Here is a 14,219-nt window from a genome sequence, read left to right as displayed (position 1 = left end):
CATTGACACCTTGTGGGGGGACAAGGACGGGTGGGAAGGGGGGTGACCAAGTGCTGTGTCCGTGGCAGCTGCCACTGTAGGGGTGTGGGGTGGGAAAGCTGGAGATGAGGAGGAGGAATCTGGTGATGTCCAGGGGACAGAAGTAGGTCCAGGGGCAGGCTGGAACCAGGATCTTGGTGTTATCTCCTCTGGGGACATCTCCTTCAAGGACATCAGCCCAGTGTCTGCCAGTGCACCATGCTCTGAGCAGCTGTTCCCTCCTGGGGAGCTGATTTGTCCTTTTTTTTTTTTCTTTTGCCTGGATTTAAGGGAAGAGTTGGAGCTCTGCAGAGGTTGCGTGCACACAGGGAGGGGATTTTTACTTCTCCCAACATGCATCCCTGGCCCATGGGGGCTGGAAGCTGGGATGGGGGGAAGGTGAGTGAAGGGAGAGGAGTGAGGACACCCATCAAGCGCCCATCTTGGGCTCCGCCAAGGGTCAGGGATGCTGATTCTCCTCTCACATCTCATCACCAAACCTCACCTCCATAGCTGTGTGGCAAGTGCAAGTCCCCTGTGCCACCTCCTGGTGTGCTCAGGGAGTCCTGGAACAGCACAAAGCCCGTGATCAGATCAAGTGTTAATTAGGAGGGAAGTTAATTACCCACCTCTGATCTGAGGAGGCATCTGGGGAGCTCCAGTAGGGGCTGGAGGTTGCTGAACCCCAGGTCATGGTCACTGCTGGGTTGGGTTTGGGAAGGACCCAGTGCTGACCCTGCTCTGTTGTGTCCCTTGCAGGCTGTGACAGGAGGAGTTTGGGGATGGTGCCTTCCTCCCCCCACGTTTCTCCTCTTCCTCTCCGCTTCCCACTCATGTGCCACAGAGGAGCAGTGGGCACCGTGGGAGAAGAACTGAGCCTCTCCCCTGCAGCCTTTTCACCCTGCCAAGCCTCTGCAAGGGCTGGAGGAGCTGGGCTGGTGGCCAAGCCCTGGGGACACCCAGCTGGGGTGGTTTGGGCACTGGATCAGCGTTTGGGGTGGGTCCCCCCCTTCGCTACCCTGAGCAGGGACAAGCCCCCCTCCCTGGGGGGTATCCAGCTTCAATCTCACCCCAAGGTTCTTCTGCTCCCAACCTGCTTGGTTGGGGATGGGGTTTACATTCTGGGTGGGTTTATTTGATTTCCTTTCTTTTTAATTTGTTTTTGGTTTGGTTTGGTTTGGTTTTAATGGAAAAAAAAAAAAAAAAAGGTTGGGGCTGCAGAAGGAGCCACTGCCATCAGCTGCTCCCTGCTGGGAAATCCATTGGCAGAGCTGGAAAAGTCCTTCCCCCCCCTTCCTGGGCACCTGTGACCTTTCACAAGTGGCTTCTCTACCTCCTGGCCATCCCCACTTATCCTCACCCCCCTGGCTCTACTTCTCAGTAGGACACATCCCCACATTTCTGTTAGTTCAGCCCTGGTGTGTATCTCATCAGTCAGCATTTCCCTCCCTCCCCAGCACTGCTCTGCTCTTGGCCTGGACCTCCTGCAGGTTCTGCTGAAGCTCCAGGCTTGGGGATGGGGTTGGGATCCTTCCTGGGGCTCATTCCCAGAGCTGGGGATGCAGATGGGCTCTGGTTGTACAGAGCCAGCATCTCCCTTCCCAACCCCATGCTCAGGAGCTCTGGCCCTCCCTGAACAAGTCAGGACTGATTTTTTTTTTTTTTTAATCTTTTTATTATTATTATTATTATTTTTGGTCATGTTCATCTTCCCTCAGCCCATCTCCAAACCTCCCCAGGCAGCACCTCAGAGGTGCTGTTGCCATCTGACCATGGTATTGCCCTCTCCCCATCAGCTTGGATGGGCTCTCCAGCCCAGCTGCTGGGGAAGGGGTGACAGCAAATTGCTGTCTTGGGTCTTCAAGGGGCATTGATGGGAAACATCCTGAGTAATTCAGGATGAGTCAAAGTTTTGAGGCTCTGGGAAAACTTCCCAGCCTCTCCAGCTCCCCGTGGCAGTGTTTGAACTGCTTTAGCATCAGCAAATGAAGATCAGGAACCTAATTGTGGCCCTGGAGAGATGTTGCTCTCTTGGGGGGTGTGGAGAAAGGGGCTTTTGTCCCTTAAAATGTGATGTGGAAAGGCTGAGGTGGGCAGGAGCAGGGGGGGAGGTGAATCCAGCCCCTGGGTGCTGGCAGAGGGCCTGGGTGAGTTTCCTGGGATGCTGTTGGGATGTTGCTGGGCCATGGGGTTGTTCTCAGATGTTTTGGATAAGGTGGGGATGAGGCAGGAGCTCCTTGGATGTTGCAGTCAAGGGGGATGAGCTCTTGGCTGTGCTGGCTGCTCCCTGCAGCAGATGGTTTGTGCTCTCCTGCCTGTGATCATTGAATCAGTCAGGTTGGGAAACACCCCTGAGCTCACCAAGTCCAACCAGCAACCCAGTCCCACCATGCCCAGGAAACCATGTCCCACGTCTGTGTGATTTTTGAACCCCTCCAGGGAGGGTGACTCCACCACTGCTGTGGGAGCCACTCTCTCAGTGGAGAAATTGTCCCCAGAATTGTCCCCCTGGGCACCTTGAGGCATCAGCTGCTGCTGCAGAGCCCACTGAGCATCCTCTCCTCCCAAAGGACCTTCCATGGCTTCTTGCTTCCTCCACCTCCCACCTCTTCCTCCCCTAACCCACACCATCTTCAGGGATGTCCTCCACTCCCTTGGCTCCCCATCCCAACCTTTCTCGGCCATCTCAGGCCCTCCCCATCCCCTAATTCATCCTCAGAGCCCTCGGAGGTTTCACTGATGCCTTCACCCACCCTGCTCTGGGGGAAGGACCAAACCTTCACTGCTGGGGACAGGGAAGTGTTGCCATGACCTCACCAGTCCCCAGGAAATGTTCAGATGGAGAAGAAAGGTGGGGACCTTCTCACTGAGTGCTTTTAGGTTCTAAAACATCCTCCCCATTTGGAGCCTGTTAGGAGGATGGAAAAAGAGCTGCTGGAATAAGCTGCTGGAGAAGGAGCTGCTGGGAAAAGAGCTGCTCCTGCCCTTCCCTGCAGCAGTGGGATGCAGCCATGCTGTTTGCACCAGGCCTTCTTATTTTTGAAAGTCTTAATTACTTAAAAAAAAGAAGCCCAACAAACCCAAACCAGCAAATCTTACTTTTTAAAAATTAGTGTGTTGCTATTTTTTTTTTCTTTTTTTTACTGGCTTTTTGTGGGTTGGGTTGGTTGGGTTTTGGTTTCCCCCCCCCCCAGTTTTAAAAATATCCATCCCTTCAGCAGGCAGAGGATGTCAGAGAAGCTCTCTCCACAAAGCCCTCTGAAGGTCCATGGGGTGGCTCAGTTCAGCAGGAGGTGGGATGGGTTATTTATTTCCAGGCATGGAGCTGCTTTTAGGCCAGGCTGGGAAGCAGCAGCTGGAGGTGTCAGAAGAGTCCTCAGCCCCTGGGGACATCCCAGGCAGGGCTTTTCTGGTCGGGTCTCAGGGTCTCTCAGCTTCTCCATCCATTTGGTCCCTTCTGAGGCTCTCCCTGATCCCTCACCTTGCTGATGTCCAAGTTTTGGGGGTTTTTTGGTTGGTTGGTTGGTTTTTTGTTTGGTTTTTGGTGGGGTTCTTTGTTTTGCTTGCTTTCTTTGTTGTTGTTGGGATGGGGGGGGGTTGGTGTTTTTTTTGTGGGTTTTTGTGGTGGGTTTTTTTGTTTGGTTGGGGGTTTTTTTTGGTGGTTTTTTTTTTCCCCAGTGTTTTGTTCCTTATGGGAGGCTCCACGTTTGGGGCTCCACGAGTGAGGTCACTCATGCTGATGGAAGCACTTTGCCCCCTTTGGCTGCTGAATTTCATCCCCAGTTCTCCTGCTGCTTCTTTCCCTCCCCCCCCAGATCCTCTCTGAACCACAACCAGGGCTGGTTCCTGGGGGTGAGGAGCTCACGTTCCACCCCCAGTGACTTTTCTCCAACACTTGGCCCTGGCAGGGGCTGAAATGGTTCAGATTTAGGATAGAAATGAAGGTGTGGTGCTGGAGGAGCTGCTCAGCCTTCAGGTTCTGGTGCCCCCAGCTTGGTCCCTTAGGCCATGGTAAGGAGAAGGGGGGGTCACTCGAACCCCCCGGGTGCCACTGGGCATCTCTGCTTCCCTTCCTTCTTTCTCCACCATTTATTTATTTTAATTTATTTCAATTAATTTATATTTCTTTTTCTTGCAAACAGTGGCTCTTTGGCAAGCTTGGTCAGCTGCAAAAGCATTCTTAATTTCTGGTCCCTATAAAGTATGCTGCTCCATTTCCTTGTATATAAGGTATATATAAATATATATACATATCTCTATATGTATGTATATAGATATATACATATATAATGAGCTCTAAATCCTGTACAGTTCCAAACTGAACTCGGTGGCCTGCTTTTGTTTTCTCTGTGTTAGTTCTGACCCTTGCAGAATGGGCTGACTTTCATTGCCATCCTTTTCTTTTTATAAATATATACATAAATATATATAGATTATATATTTTGTTGTTGTCGTTGCAAAACTCTTGGTCACTGGAACAGAACAGTTGATTCTGGTGCAAAAAGAATTAAAAAAAAAAATTAAAAAAAAAAAAAAAGTAATGCCCCAAACCGAGGGGAAAACAACCAACCAAACAAACAGAAACTCCAAGCTGAGCAAGGCAGGATGGTTTTCCCTGCTGTAAATTTGTACAGTAACATTTCTAACGTTTTTTCTACACTTGAAGAAAGCATTTCTAATTCCTGCTGTCTGCCTGGGTGAGAAGCTGTGACCTGCAGCAATGGATAGCCATTTGTTCCCGTGGTTTTTCGTGCAGTGTTTGGTGAGGTGACAGTGTATGAATTATTTATGCCAATAAAAAAAAGAATATATATATATATTAAAAAAAAATTAAAAATGATGGGGTAGATAAATCAAGGTCGGGACCAGGGGGAGGGGGGTGCCTGGAGGTTGCCCCTCCCCAGCCAAACCCCCCAGGGTTGGTGGAGTTGGGTGATGGAGAGCTGGGAGCTCTTGGCATCTGCTGCTGTGTTTTGTTTGCTTCTCCCATGCTGTTTTACTGAAGAGGAGGGGGAAAAAAAAGCCATAAATCTGTAAAAGAGCCTGTCGGGAAGCAGCGTTGGTTTGAGGGGCCGGTCCCTGGTGGCAGGAGATGGGGAAGAAAGTTGGGGAGGATTTGTGTGCCTTCCTCCCCCTCCTCCTCCCTCCTGCTTCTTCCCTCCTCGCCCTCACCCCCGGCGCTTGAGAGGTAAAATAATGATGGCTGGCCATGAATAAACCATCAACTCTCAACACTTCTGCTGGAGAGGGCTTTTCATCTCTCCAAGCCTGCAGGAGGTGGTAACCAATTAGACCAAGCGCATCCCTGCCGGTGAGGATGGCCGGGGGGATTTTCCTTTGGGAGAGATGGGGATGGAGAGGCTGGAGCGAAGGGAGCTGCTGAGAGCAGGGATGGAGCTCCCAGAGGAGAAAGAAACGGGGGATTTGGGGGGGAAGAGCCAACACTTGAGGCTGTCACCACGCAGGGGACTTTGCCACCCCCCCACCCCCCTCCCCGTGTCTACTGGTGGGTGACACCTTCACTTCGTGTCTGCACTGAACGGGGGGGTTTAACCCCTGCTGGTGGCTCCCGGGTGTAAATCTGGAGGCTTCCTCCCACTGGTTGGCACTGGGGTGTAACTGGGCAGCCTTGGGGACAGGGCCAGGAATTGTCAACAGGGTGGTGGCAGTGCTGAGCTCCTGGGGATGCTGAGCTCCCAGATGTGGCTAATGAGATGCCAGCCCCAGGAGGGGGGAAATGGGCAATTTTCCCCCAAAAAAGACTTCAGGGATGATAGTGGGAGATGGGAGGCACCTCCAACTGTGGAGCTGCCCCTGCATAGAGGTGTCCATGGGCTTCTTGCTGCTGCTGAATCATGCACCGTTAATATTTCAGAAGCAAAGAAGAAAATACAGGGAGCAAAAAAAGGAGCTAAGCCACCAGGCTGGGGGCTCTGGCCCTCCTGCTATGGGTCAGGGCGAGTTTGGGTGCTGGAGGCACAAGGGGGGTTCAGCCAGCCTGGATCTGGGCACCAAGATCCTTCAGTGTCAGCAGTGGGGAGGGAGAGGGAGTAAATCAGAAGAGATCTGCATTTTAAAGCAGCGATAGTGGCGATCAGGAGGGTGCTCAGACACTGGAATATGTTGTTGGTGCCCCCTTCCTGGAGGTCTTGAAGGTCTGGATGGGGCTTGGAGCCAGTCCAGAGGAGGCCCTGGAGCTGCTGGGAGGGCTGGAGCAGCTCTGGAGCCAGGGGGAGAGAGTTGGGGGTGTTCAGGCTGGAGAAGAGAAGGATCCCATGGGGAGACCTTAGAGCAGCTTCCAGTGCCTGAAGGGGCTCCAGGAAAGCTGGGGAGGGACTTGGGACAAGGACAGGGAGGGATGGGATGAGGGGGAAGGGTTTCCAGCTGGGAGAGGGGAGATGGAGAGGAGATGTTGGGGAGGGAGAAGTTGTTTGGGGTGAGGGTGCTGAGGCCCTGGGTGCCCCCAGAAGCTGTGGCTGCCCCATCCCTGGCAGTGTTGAAGGTTGGATGGGGCTTGGAGCACCCTGGGCTGGAGGAGGTGTCCCTGCCCATGGCAGGGGTGGCACTAGGGTGCTTTAAGGTCCCTTCCCACCCAAACCAGTTTGGGATTCTATGATTCCATGGTTTTATAATTCCATGATTCTATGATTTTATGAGTCTATGATTCAGAGATGTCCCCATGCATCCCAGGTACTGCTTGGGTGACCCATGCTCCCTCTGGACAGGTGAAGAGGGGGTTTATCATCCACGTGGATCTTCCCTGACTGCCTCCCAGATGAAGAAGACACCAACACCTTTCTTTTACTTCAAAAATTCAGACAGATGGGCACCAGAGTGATGCTCCTGACTTGGAGCCTCTGCTCTCCATGGGGAGCACGCTGTCACCACAGGGACTGCCCCGAGGGCCCTGCCTGCTGCTGGGAGGTTTGGGGTCCCCTTCCCAGCTCTGTCTCAGCAGAAATGGGAGAAAAATCCTGGCTGGCAGGAGCTCAGCCCTGAGCCCTAAGGGTGACACCAGCCAGGAGCTCTCACCCATCCTGGTGGGGGGGCTCAGGGGGTGCTGGGGGCTGCAGGACAATGGCATTGGAATAATGTCACCCATTGTGGATTGATGTCACCCCTGAAGCCAGGATGGGGATAGGGGGGGTCCTGCATGGCTGACCTGGGCCATCCTGCTGCTCCCAACCCCCCCTGGGGCAGGCACTGGGGTGGTGGCAGTGCCCCACAATGGGGCATTGTTTGGCCACTCTGATTTATTTTTCCTCCCTAGGCTTTCTCAGGAGCCTCAGTGGGACCTCACTGGCTGGATGAGGGGGGGACATGAGTCCCCCAAAACCACCCCAGCAGGACCTGGGGTGCAGAACCCCATCTCCAGCCCTTTGTGAAGCCTTCAGCAGCTCATCAGGGGCAGCCCTGTCCCCAGAGGAGGACCCTGGCCTGGACACCACCCTGTCCTGGGGAGCAGAGGGGAGAAAACCTTGAGAAACCCTGAGCAGGGGGCTCAGAGTACTGGGACCATTCTGTGCCATGGCCACCCACAAGTGACATGAGCCACCCACAAGGTGCTCTTGGCTGGGTCCCACTTGGCAGGAAAACCATGTCCTGGAGTGGGATGAACCACCTGGGACATCCAAGGGAGCTGCTGGGCTCCCCTCCTCTGCCTTGCCCTGGGGTTGATCAGTGCTGGGCAAGGGGCTGGAGTGTGTCCAGAGAGGGACCACAAGGATGCTCAGAGGGCTGGAGCAGCTCTGCTATGGGCACAGACTGGAACAGACTGGGAGAGTTGGGGTTGTTCAGTCTGGTGAGGAGAAGGCTCTGAGGAGACCTCATTGTGACCTTCCAGTGTCTGAAGGGGCTACAGGAAAGCTGGGGAGGGACTTTTTGGGGTGTCTGTAGTGATAGGACATGGGGGGATGGATTCAAACCAGAGGAGGGGAGATTCAGATTGGATGTGGGGAAGAAGTTCTTCCCCAGGAGGGTGCTGAGACCCTGGCCCAGGTTGCCCAGAGAGGTGGTGGAAGCCCCATCCATCCCTGGAAGTTTTTAAGGCCAGGCTGGAGAGGGCTCTGAGCAACCTGAGCTGGTGGGAGGTGTCCCTGCCCATGGCAGGGGGGTTGGGTCTGGATGGGCTTAAAGGTCCCTTCCAAGCCTGAAAATTCTATGATTGTCCCCCTGTCCCATTGCTCAGCAGATTTCCCTTTCCTCACCTCTATTTTTATGCTGCTCTCTGGGACAGAAACCTGAGCCCAGGGTCTGGAGCCATTCCAGGAGCTTCTGCTCAGCTCCCAGCACAGGACCCTTCATCCCAGCAGCCAGTCCCGATTTTCTTTGAATTTTTTTTTGCCCCAAACTTTGCACCTGCAGCTTTTCTTGAGGCTCAGAGAGCCGTGTCCTCAGCAGCACCAGGTAGGAAATCTGGCTGAGCTATTTACTTATTTATTCCATGTCTTGGTGGGACGGGATGGGGGGGCTTTCTGTGTCTGTGCATCAAACCCTGGACCTGGGGGTGAGGACTCCACCTCACCTTTGGGTTTGCAGGGGGGGTTCCTGTAGCCTGGAGATGGGACTGTAAACCTGGAAGTCCCCTTGGAAAAGAAATCTGCAGCTTGGGTGGTCCACAGGCACCCAGGAGGCTGAGACCACCCTGGGTGGTGGTGTTGGGTGGGCACTGAGAGAGGTGAAGGAGAAATCATCCCACCTGGGCTTGGAGTGACCTTTTTTTGGTATCTGGGGCATTGTTTTGGGTTTCCAGAAGGAAGCTGCTGTGCCTCCCATCCTAGGGGCAGCCATGGGGTTAGGGTGCTCTGTGGTACCCAGCTCCCTTTGGTCACCTCCAGCCCCATGGGGCACATCCTGACCACCCCCCTACCAGCCCCCAGCTCTCTGGGGTGCTGTGGGGTGAACAGAAACCAAAGCAAAATCTTCTGCCTATATCCCCATGGTCAGGCCCAGTCCTAGAGCAGCTCTAGAAGCTCATGGTGGGATTTGGGAAGGACGATTGTGTTTCCTAAATGCTTTTTTATCTCAGGGAAGGGGCTGTTTGTGGCACTGAGCTCATGGCTGCAGGTCCTTAAGGATACCCCAAGGTTGGGAATGATACTGTCCCTCTGGCACAGAATCATCCTTCTGGTTGGAAAAGACCTTGGAGATGGAGTCCAAACAGAAACCCAGCTCCACCTGGTCCAGCACTAAGCCACAGCCTCCAGCACCATCCAGCTGAGGCTGCACCAAGAGGATCTTGTGGTCTTGGCTGCCAAGCTGTGGCTGGGGGGACCTGGGAGGGGACAGCCAACCCCAAACTCGGGGACACTGAGATTAGAGTGGTGCCAGGGTGGTGGCTGAGCCCCGGGAAGGGTTTCACCCACTGGCAGCTATTTTCAGGCCCTCAGACCCAGTGGGTGCCCCTGTTTGAGGCTCAGTGTGTGTGGTGAGGTCATTTCCCACTTTCTTCATTAGGATCTAATATATTCTGATTTTCAGCTGCTTACTCCATGCAACCCCTTTCCCAGCATACAGGGTAGGGATTGCCCTTGCTTACCCCTTCCACAGAGGGGTTTGGTGCTGGAATCAGCCCCCAGCATCACCCACCAGCCATAGCATCACCCCCTAGAGTGATCAGTCCCTGCTCCCCACCCAGAGACCCAAAAAAAAAACAAAGTTCTGGCCCTTTTTGGAAGCCCTTCTTGCTCTGAGACTGAGCTCTCTGTGCCTTGGCTCTGAGCAAGCCTCCTGGGGTGCTGGGAGGAAAATGGATTGTCCCATTATCACTGTGTTCTCCCACACCTTAAATACAATGAACCTGGCAGGAGAAGGACCCACGGGTGCAGGCGAGTGGCTCAGCCACCACCTGCCAGGCTGATTCTTTTTCCCAAGGGAACGAGACTTTGGCATCCCTGGACCCAGGAGAGGGAGGGCTGGGTGGGGTGAGAGTTTGGTGTTTGTGCTGGGGTTTGGAGGGATGTGGGATGGGGACACTTGGGAGCTGGGAAGGTTGTGCTTGAGCTGCTGAAGGGGCAGAGAAGTCCTCCTGTGGCAGGAACAAGGAGGAAAAGCAAAGGTTTTGCCTTCCAATGCTTAGAACACCAATAAAACAGCATTTGCCCTCACGGGAGATGCTGCCTGGCTGGGTGCATCCCCAGAGCATCCTTCAGAGCTCTCTCCTGCACTGCTGGAGATGTCCAAGCCCCTGCTCTGACTACCTGGAGGCTATTAGAAAAATGGTAAATCAGCACCCAGCACCTTTTTTGAGTGCCACCAAGATGAGCAGGGATGGATTCTGCTTCTCCCCCTGCCCCGAGCTGGGAAGATGAAGTTTAAAGGCAGAAATACTGAGCTGTAGGGAGGTGGCTGCTCAGAAGTCTTTCTTTTGGGGGTTAGGGAGGGAATTGTTGGTTAAAATGGTGGAGAGCAATAGAGCCTGGTTCTGGTTTGGAAGAGGAAAAAGCTGAGTTCAATATCTCATGGTGGGATAAAAGAGGGGATTTGTTTTGGATGATGGTGAAGGAGCATTGGGAGAACCTTCCTGCTCTCCAGAGCATCACCCTGGGATGGGAAGAGCTTCTGGAAGCAGAGACTCAGTCTTCAGGTGTGGACAGCAAGCAGGGTGTAGGATGTTTTGGAAAACTGGGTTTGTTTTACAAGGTTTGGGTTCCTCAGGGCTAAGCTGAGGCTTCTGGTGGCCTGGAAGGCTGTGGTGGTGCAATGTGTGGCTCCAGATTGGGGCTGGAAGACTCTGGTTTGGGGTTCAAGTGTCTTAAATGGAAAATTGAGCAAATTGAGGCTGAGCTGGGGGGGGGATATGGGGTGGGGGCTCAGGGGTTTACAGCAGCCCAAGCCAGTGCCAAATCCAGGTGCAGCTCTCCCATCCTTGCTCAGACTGGGGATGGAGAGATGAGGATGCTGATGACATCTCCAAGCAGTGGTTTAATGACTGGGTACATCTGAATTTCCCAGGCACACCTGACAAGGAGCCTGCGGGTGCCTCTCTGCAAACCCTTACGTTGTAGCTGAGGAAAAAAAAAATAATAATAAAACCAGTGCAACCCCCCCCCTCCTTGAGATGCTGGGCAGCCCTGTTATCTCCTGATCCAACCGGGGAGGGGAAGTTAAAAAAAAAACCCCGGTGCTGTGTCATGGAGGAATGCTCCTGCCGGCGGGAAGGGAGTTAAAAACCCAACGCCTTCCTTATAGACACAGAATTCCTTTAGTTTAAGGCAAAACCAGTATTCCTTCTCCCAGCTGTAGTGGGGAAAAGCTTCTCCCTAGGTCTGTGGCTTGTTCTGCTCTGGAAAAAGACTTTTGCACGGGGTAAGGTCCTCACCCCCCCCCTGTGTGTGTTCCCCGGGAAGCAGGGGACAAGCCCCTCCCCACCCTCCCAAGTCTGGGCTCTAAAGCAGAGAGGGGGCTGTTGGGCTTCCTCTTCTCCTTTTTTTTCCCATTAATTGGGTGTTTTGACCCCAGTTTTTCCACTCACTCTCATCCTTGCTCTCCCTCCTCCCAACCCCATCGGGCAAAGGGAGACCCAGACCCTAAACCACTAAATTCCCCCAAATTAACCAGCCCTCCCCCCCCCAGTTTGTGTAATTAGGCAGACAACAGCTTCCACCTGGGAAGGGAGATTAAAAGTTACTGAATAACCCAGCTCCTCCGCGGGCTGTCGGGACTTTGTGGCCACCCTGGTGCCAGGTCCCTGCGGGTATTTGGGTCACCACAAGTGGCTTCCCCACCCCATCCCTAACCCTGGGGAGCCCAAGGGCGAATGGGCAGAGCATCCCCTCTCCTAGGAAAGCTTCAAGGTGCTGGGCACGGGACGGGGACACTAAAATGCCACCGTGGGAAAGGCGGCTGGGCACGGCTCAGGCAGCCCCCCCATCTACCCCCCGCAGCTCCATCGACTTCCAAACCCTTTCTGCTGCCTTCTCCATCCCCCCCGCCTCTCCCGAGCCATGGAGTCGGTGTCTGCTTTTGTTTTGCTCTTTCTTTTGGGGGATGAAACCCTGCTGGGAAGGGAGGAAAATTGCCCCGTGTTTGGTTATCTCCGGAGACAAGTAAGGCCGGGGGCACTCGGGGGGAGGGCTAAGGGGCTGGGGGGTGGCTCTGGGGGGTGTGAATGTCTTTGGGTGCCACCCAGCTGGGAGGCTTCCAGGCGCGGGAGCGCTGTGGTTTAGCCGGGATGGGGTCAGGGGGGTTGGTTTTCCCCCCACCTCCCCTGCTGCTCCCCCTTTTTTTCCTGAGAGCTGGGGGGGATCATATCGTGTCCCCAACCTTCCAGGTGCTTCTCTTGGGTGCCCGTTTGGCCCTCGTCGGGGGGGTGCAGCTGCAGCATCCCTTTGGCTGGAGCGGGGGTTGGCAGCTCCATGGGTGGGGGTCTGCAGGACCCTTTTACGTGCTGTGAGACACCCCCCTCCCCTCCCCCCGTGCACCTTGCTGCACTTTTGGGACCTTTCACTTCTTCTCAATCCCTCGGTCTGGAGAGGTCTCCTCCACCTCTCTTAAACCCCTGGAAATTTCGGGCAAGTTGGGGAAGGAATGTGGGGTGCAGAGGATGGAGAAAGGAAGGGAGGCGAGAAAAGGCATCTGGAGATGAGCAGGGGGGCATCTTCTGCCTGTGCGGCAGCTTTTCTGGCGGGGGGGGTGGGGTGTAGATGTGAGTTCTTCCCTCCAGCAAGAACCTCATCCTACAAAACTGCGCCGGGATGCAGCTGCTCCGGCTTCCTGGGAAGTCCTGTTGATGCCAAAGTAATCCTGGGGGGTGGGGATGGAATGACTAAAGTTATCCAGCTGCAGATGTGGGGTCTTTACCCCCTCCTTCTTCTAGTTTTTGGTGTTTTTTTGAGAATTTTGGGTTTTTAGTTTTTTGTTGGGTTTTGTTTGTTTGTTTGTTTTTGGGTTTGGTTTTTTTTTTGGGGGGGGGAGGAGGAGGGGAGGGATTCGGAGCCCGTGATCAAAAGCTGGATTCGCCGTCCATCTGCTGCTGACAACCTGAGCGCTCGCTGGCAGCTTCTGAATTCCCAGCCTTGAATTCCTCAATAATTAGAGGGTGCTTTTTTTTATTTGGGGGAAAAAAAAACAAAACAAACAACAAAACAAACAAAAAAAAAACCCCACCACCCCTAAAACGACAACAACAAATCAAACCCCATCTGGGCCTATTCACGATGGGGATGAAAAGCCAAGGTGGGTGTGGGAGGGGGGGGGCAGGTGGATTTTCAGCCTTAGCAACCCCCGTCTTGCAAGATTCCATCAGCGCCAAAGAGGTGTAATTAAGGAGGAAACAAACGAGCCCAGCTAATCTGTTGGGCTTGTTTCAGCTTAGTCGAGTGCAGAAAACAAACAGAGGCTGAATGATGAATGGGACCTCTTCACAATCTTTTTTTTTTAAAGGGTTTTTCTTGCGTGGAGCCCTGTGGGGGGGGTGTTTGGGGGGGTTGTGGGTCACTCAGCCGCTCTCCCTGGCAGCTCCGGGGCCACCCGGCCGTGGCTTCGTGCTCCCTGTTTGCCCATTTTGTGCTTTAATTGGATGCTTTGTGGAGCTGACTCCCTTGGATGCCTTCCTGGAGGCCTGAGGATGGATTTTGGTGCCTCTGTTGCCCGCAGATGGGGGGTAGGGGGAGTGGGTTCACCCTGCGGGTGCCCTTTAGCTTGGAGCTGCTTGGACTCCGTGGTCTCCAAGGTTTTCTCCAAGCAGAGGAGTTCTGGGATCCTGCAGTGTCCTTAGGGGATGAGCCCCTGCCCCAGGGTCTCTCTTCCCGCTGCTGCGGCGCAGAGAACCGACACACTCGGTGCATCTTTGGGGACCTCGGTCACTCCCCAGCCTCCCCCCCCCAGCCTGGCCACCACCACCCAGCCCAAGGGGAGGTCAGCCCAGCGCTAAAGCCACCAAGGGGGGGTTTTGGCCAGAGCAAACTCTGCCACCGCTTCCCCAAGCCCACCGGCAGGGCTCCCAGGGACTTTGGCACGGAGCAGAGGGGAAGGTTTGTTTTTTCCCTGCCTTTTCCTGCTTTCAGGCTGGGGCAGGAGGTGCCAGGAGCAGATGGCAGCAGCCACCGGCCGGGCTCTCGCTCGGCTCCCCGTGGCTCCTGGCACCGAACCGGGCAGTGGCTCCCGGTAACCCCCTCGCTCCCGTTCCTCTGCCCGGGGAGAGAGCTGGAGGGGGGGGAGGTGTGTGTGTGTGTGTGTGTGTGTGTGTGTGTGTTGGGGGG

General features: G+C 54.5%; 1 protein-coding gene across 2 annotated transcripts in view; it reads left to right on the top strand.

The window, feature by feature from the left end:
• The first annotated feature begins 11,744 nt into the window (after positions 1-11,744).
• Positions 11,745-14,219, top strand: part of NOS1 (nitric oxide synthase 1) — a 71,701-nt gene continuing 69,226 nt past the window's right edge. For both annotated transcript variants that reach the window (XM_030460579.1, XM_030460578.1), the window contains exon 1: positions 11,745-12,065. The gene's annotated coding sequence lies outside the window, so the exon portion shown is untranslated. The remainder of the gene's footprint in view (positions 12,066-14,219) is intronic.

This window comes from Calypte anna, chromosome 15 (genome assembly GCF_003957555.1).
Source record: "Calypte anna isolate BGI_N300 chromosome 15, bCalAnn1_v1.p, whole genome shotgun sequence".
Lineage (NCBI taxonomy): Eukaryota > Metazoa > Chordata > Aves > Apodiformes > Trochilidae > Calypte > Calypte anna.
This window is presented reverse-complemented; position numbering and strand designations above follow the sequence as displayed.